Here is a 6,197-nt window from a genome sequence, read left to right as displayed (position 1 = left end):
CTATTTCTTATGTTCTTGTGTTCTTATGTCCCTTTGTTCCTCTGCACTTCTCAGTGTCCTACCATTTAATGTATATTCCCTTTCCTTGTTAGCCCTCCCAAAATGCATGACCTCACACTTCTGCGGATTAAATTCCATTTGCCACTGTTCTGCCCACCTGACCAGTTGATTGATTTCCTCCTGCATTCCGCAGCTTTCTTCTTCATTATCAACCACACCGCAGATTTTAGTATCATCTGCAAACTTCTGAATCATAACCCCTATATTCAAGTGTAGATCATTGATGTAAATCACAAAAAGCAACGGTCCGAGTACTGAGCCCTGCGGAACCCCACTGGAAACATCTTTCTAGTCTCAAAACACCCATCAACCATTACCCTTTGCTTCCTGCCTCCGAGCCAGTTTTGGATCCAACTTGCCACTTTGCCCTGGATTCCATGGGCTTTTACTTTTGTGACCAGTCTGCCATGTGGGACCTTATCAAAAGCTTTGCTACAATCATACACACTACATCATATGCTTTGCCTTTATCGACCCTCCTGGTTACCACCCCAAAAAATTCAATCAAGTTAGTCAGACACGACCTTCCCTTAACAAATCTGTACTGACTGTCGTTGATGAATCCGTGTCTTTCTAAGTGAAGATTTATCCTGTCCTTTAGGTTTTTTCCAATAATTTACCCACCACCGAGGTTAGGCTGACTGGCCTGTAATAACTCGGTCTATCCCTTTCTTCCTTCTTAAACAAAGGTACAACGTTAGCTGCCCTCCAATCCTCTGGCACCACACCTGAAACTAGAGAGGATTGGAAAACGATGGTCAAAGCCTCTGCTATTTCCTCTTTTGCTTCACTTAACAGCCTGGGATGCATTTCATCCAGGCCTGGGGATATCCACTTTCAGAGCTGCTAAACCCCTTAACACCTCATCTCTCACTATGTTTATTTCATCTAATATTTCACCTTTCTTCTCCTCGATAGTAGTGTCTGCATCGCCCCTCTCTTTTGTGAAAACAGACGCAAAGTATTCATTGAGAACCATCTCCACATCTTCCGCCTCCACACACCGATTACCCTCATGGTATCTAATAGGCCCCACCCTTACTTTAGTTATCCTCTTGCTCTTAATATATTTATAAAACATCGTGCATATGCTGGAGAAATAAAGAGCTGATGTTGAATTGAGACCTACTCGACTCGACTCATTGGAAGAACCAGAGGTAGTCTCGGTAGAAAAGCAACTGAGACAGTGCGGGCACATTTCACCCGGACAAGGTCCGGTCTTTGAAGTGCTACATCAACAGCCCCTCTCTTTTGTGAAAAAGAGGCAAAGTATCGATTAAGAATCATAGCCACGTCTTCTGCCTCCACACACAGATTTCCTTTGTGGTCTCTAATAGGCTCAACACTTTCTCGCATTATCCTCTTACACTTAATGTCTTTGTGTTTGTGTTTTTCCTGATTTTACTTGTCAACATTCTTTCATGCTCTCTCTTTGCTTTCCTGATATATTTTTGAATTGCACCCCTGCACTTCTTATATTCCTTTCGAGCTTCTGCACTTGGCGGTCTCACAATTGTACAGTTGTAGCAGGATTTCCCTGCTTTTATACTCCATCCCCCTTGTAATTAAGACTAACATTCCATTGGCCTTCCTAATTACTTGCTTTACCTGAATACTAACCTTTTGTGTTTCATGTACAAGGACCCCCAGGTCCCTCTGCACCGCAGCATTTCGTAATCTCGCCCCCTTTAAATAATTATTTGATTTTTTATTATTTTTTTTGCTACCACAGTGGATAACCTCATATTTCCCACATTATACTCCATCTGACAAATTTCTGCCCACCCACTGAGCCTATCAATATCGCTTTGCAGATTGTTTGTGTCCTCATCACAACTTGCTTTCCCACCTATCTTTGTATCATCAGCAAACTTGGCGACATTACAAACATGCAGAGCACAGAACAAATTATTGATGGATTGACATTCTCTCAGTTAGCATTTCTTTCATTGTGCAAAAGAAGATTATCGATTCATTAATTATGTTATCTCATGAAAGCAAAATAAAAGTATAACGAAAATAATTCGCACATTTGAAAGGAGCATTTTTGTTTTGTGCAGTTTCGGTCAGAGAAATGTTTGTGAAAGGAATTTTTTGCAGAAACAGATTCAGCATTTCATCTTGTCGCTGTTCACTTCTCTCTGGGTACTGCACTAAGCAGCAGTTTCTTTAGTGAAGCGGTTATCATATTCGCCTCACACCTTGGTTTGAGCCCAAATGAAAATGTTATTTCTGTAACAAAAACTGTTTTTCAAAGTCCATTGCTCATGCGACAATGGCCTCCTTCCGTCCTGTAAACTTCTCTGATTCCATGATGAACAATGAACATTTAAAACCAGTCTCCTAAAATACAGAGTGTGTAAAATCAGAAAGGGAATAAAACTTCCTCAATGATTAAAGTTTCACAAATTATTAAAATGAAGTTGTTGAAGTTTCGACTGACCCTCAGTGATCATGTTAGCATTTCTTTCATTCTGCTCAACAATGCTATCGGTTAATACCAGCAGATCGAAGCCGCATTTCAAACACGGAAATAGCTAATTAATTATTCACCCTTCCCAGCTCCAGTGCACAGAGGATTATTTATACTCCATCCCAGAAACTCAAGTCCAACTTCTGACATTCCTTATTTCTAATTATCAACGCATTTGTTTTGACACCAGTCTGAAGTGCTTTGAGTCATCTGTGTAATTTAATTAAATTACTTCACTTAGTGGTAGCAAAATTACTTCCCTAACTGGGAATCGAACCCTGATAACTGAAGTGATTGGAAAGGTTTTGTGAAGCATTTAAATATGCACTGCAAAACTCTCGCACTGCTAATTTAAAAACACGGTTACAATTTGTTTCAGTGCGAAAGAAGTGGATTGAAAATGACAACAAAAACACCAGGCAGCAAGTGCATTAAGACAAATTCAAACTTTTCACAAAGTTGGTACTACGAAGCAACGGCTGAGCTAAAGTGGGCACTGACCAATAGTTAAGAAACATCTCATTGTAAACGATGAGCCACAAATATCAGGAACAGTGCAGTCTGGTCAATGTCAAACCCCTCCTTCCTTATTCAACAGAGACATGAATGGCAGACAGATGCCACAAAGTTTAATTAAAGAGCGAAATACAAGTCAAATTTAATTTCCAAATCCTTTCACTGTGAAATTCTTTCACTTTATTTCAAATCTTACTACGTTGATTCTGATAATGAGCACCATGTGATTTTATCTTTAATACTGATTCTATTTTCTGTGCACGGTAGTAATTACCGCTCCAGTTTTGAGCCCAATTTGACAAAAGTTGCCCCAGATTCCTGGTGTCGTCAGCAAACAATATTTAGACCCAGATTCCTAAAATAGTGTTTTATTATATTAGTTCACAGGATCTGGGTGTCACTGGCAAGGCCAGAATTTATTGCCCAACCCTAATTGCCCTTGAGAAGGTGGTGGTGAGCCACCATCTTGAACCGCTGCAGTCCGTGTGGAGAAGGTGCTCCCACAGAGCTGTTCGGGAGGGAGTTCGAGACTTTTAACCCATTGACGATGAAGGAACGACCAATATATTTCCAAGTCAGGATGGTGTGTGACTAAATCTAACAATGGTTGGTGTCACAGGCACCAAACATTTTAAAGCAATGTCAAAAATGCAGTGTGTAAAATGAGACAAGATAATAATTCATAGAAACATAGAAACATAGAAAATAGGTGCAGGAGTAGGCCATTCGGCCCTTTGAGCCTGCACCGCCATTCAATGAGTTCATGACTGAACATACAACTTCAGAACCCCATTTCTGCTTTCTCGCCATACCCCTTGATCCCCCGAGTAGTATGGACTACATCTAACTCGTTTCTGAATATATTTAGTGAATTGGCCTCAACAACTTTCTGTGGTAGAGAATTCAACAGGTTCACCACTGTCTGGGTGAAGAAGTTTCTCCTCATCTCGGTCCTAAATGGCTTACCCCTTATCCTTAGACTGTGACCCCTGGTTCTGGACTTCCTCAACATTGGGAACATTCTTCCTGCATCTAACCTGTCTAACCCCGTCAGAATTTTAAACGTTTCTATGAGATCCCCTCTCATTCTTCTGAACTCCAGTGAATACAAGCCCAGTTGATCCAGTCTTTCTTGATATGTCAGTCCCGCCATCCCGGGAATCAGTCTGGTGAACCTTCACTGCACTCCCTCAATAGCAAGAATGTCCTTCCTCAAGTTAGGAGACCAAAACCGTACACAATACTCCAGGCTCGGCCTCACCAATGCCCTGTACAACTGTAGGAACAGTTCCTTGCCCCTGTACTCAAATCCCCTCGCTCTGAAGGCCAACATGCCATTTGCTTTCTTAATTGCCTGCTGTACCTGCATGCAAACCTTCAATGACTGATGTACCATGACACCCAGGTCTCGTTGCACCTCCCCTTTTCCTAATCTGTCACCATTCAGATAATAGTCTGTCTCTCTGTTTTTACCACCAAAGTGGATAACTTCACATTTATCCACATTATACTTCATCTGCCATACATTTGCCCACGCATGACATGCAAAGCAGGGAAAGTACTATCTAACATGGGGCTGTATAAAATTAATGTGAATATTTTTCTGCCTGACAGGGTTTTGGAAGCAGATTTAATATTAACTTTCCAAAGGGAAATATAGTTGAAAAAGAAACATTTGCAGGGTGCTGGGGAATGGGACTAATTGGAACCTTCTTTCACAGAGCCAGCACAGGTAACAACATAAGAAATCGGAGCAGTAGTAGGCCATACGGCCCCTCAAGCCTGCTCCACCATTCAATGTGATCATGACTGATCGTCGATCTCAACTCCACTTTCCCGCTCGATCTCCCGATCCCTTGATTCCCTGAGACTCCAAAAATCTATCTAACGCAGCCTTGAATATATTCAGAGACTCAGCATCCACAGGCCTGTGGAGCAGAGAATTCCACAGATTCATAACCCACTGAGTGAAGAAATTCCTCCTCATCTCTGTCTTAAATGGCCGACCCCTTAACCTGAGACTGTGCCCCCTGGTTCTAGGCACTCCAGACCGGAGGATAAAACCTCTCAGCATCTACCCTGTCAATCCCCTTCAAAATATTGTGTGTTTCAATGAGATCACCTCTCATTCTTCTAAACTACCAGAGAGTATAGTCCCATTCTACACAATCTCTCAACTTAATACAATCCTCTCATCCCAGGGATCAATCTGGTGAACCTCTGTTGTACCACCTCCCAGGCAAGTGTATCCTTCCACAGATAAGGAGACCAAAACTGTGTGCAGTACTCCAGGTGTGGTCTCACCAGGGCCCTGTACAATTGTAGCAAGACTTCCTCACTCTTGTACTGTGGGCTATATATTCGGTACTATGGGGCAACTGCAAACAGTGCTCCCTGGTAGTCTAGTGGTTAGGGTTTGGTGCTCTCATTGCTGTGGTCAGCCAGGGTTTGATTTTCGGTCAGGGAAAGCATTGTTACAGAGCAAGTTGATTAAAAATAATTCAAGTCGGTGAAATACTGAATAATTGTTTCAATCAACATTAATGCACCTACATTTATTGCACACTGAAGGAAATACAAATATATTTGCCCAGCGACTGTTGAATTTAATAACTTTTTATACAACCGTAGAATCAGCAGAAAAACAGGATATTCGCCCATAGTACTTATCTAAGGAAGGATATACTTGCCTTGGAGATTGTGCAACAGAGGTTCAACAGATTGATTCCTGGGATGAGAGGGCTGTCCTATGATGAGAGATTGTGTCGAATATGCCGATTCTCTCTGGAGTTTCGAAGAATTGGAGGTGATCTCGTTGAAACGGACAATATTCTGAAGGGGATTGACAGGGTCGATGTTGACAAGCCTGTTTAGCTCAGTCGGTAAAGCATGAGACTCTTAATCTCAAGGTCGTGGGTTTGAGCCCCATGTTCGTCGATTACTGTTCCTTAAAATTTATGTTGCTTTCACGGGAAAACATCATTAATGAACCCATAATCTTCTATTATTTAGAGATATTTAGAGGGCACCTTTCAATGCTTCACAAAACCATTCCTTTCGCCACAGCCACCCGGGATCATTTCCTGGTTTGGGAAGTAACTTTGATATCACCGTTTATAATTGAAATGGAGTAATTTTATGAAGTTAG

At 41.7% G+C, this 6,197-nt stretch overlaps 1 non-coding gene across 1 annotated transcript; it reads left to right on the top strand.

Moving 5' to 3' along the window:
* The first annotated feature begins 5,908 nt into the window (after positions 1-5,908).
* Positions 5,909-5,986, top strand: trnak-cuu (transfer RNA lysine (anticodon CUU)). The gene has a single exon. It is a non-coding gene; the product is annotated as a tRNA-Lys (tRNA).
* Positions 5,987-6,197: the final 211 nt, after the last annotated feature.

The sequence above is a fragment of the Pristiophorus japonicus genome, unplaced genomic scaffold, assembly GCF_044704955.1.
Source record: "Pristiophorus japonicus isolate sPriJap1 unplaced genomic scaffold, sPriJap1.hap1 HAP1_SCAFFOLD_233, whole genome shotgun sequence".
NCBI lineage: Eukaryota > Metazoa > Chordata > Chondrichthyes > Pristiophoridae > Pristiophorus > Pristiophorus japonicus.
The sequence above is the reverse complement of the archived record's forward strand: the minus strand, read 5'-3'. Positions and strand labels throughout refer to the sequence as shown.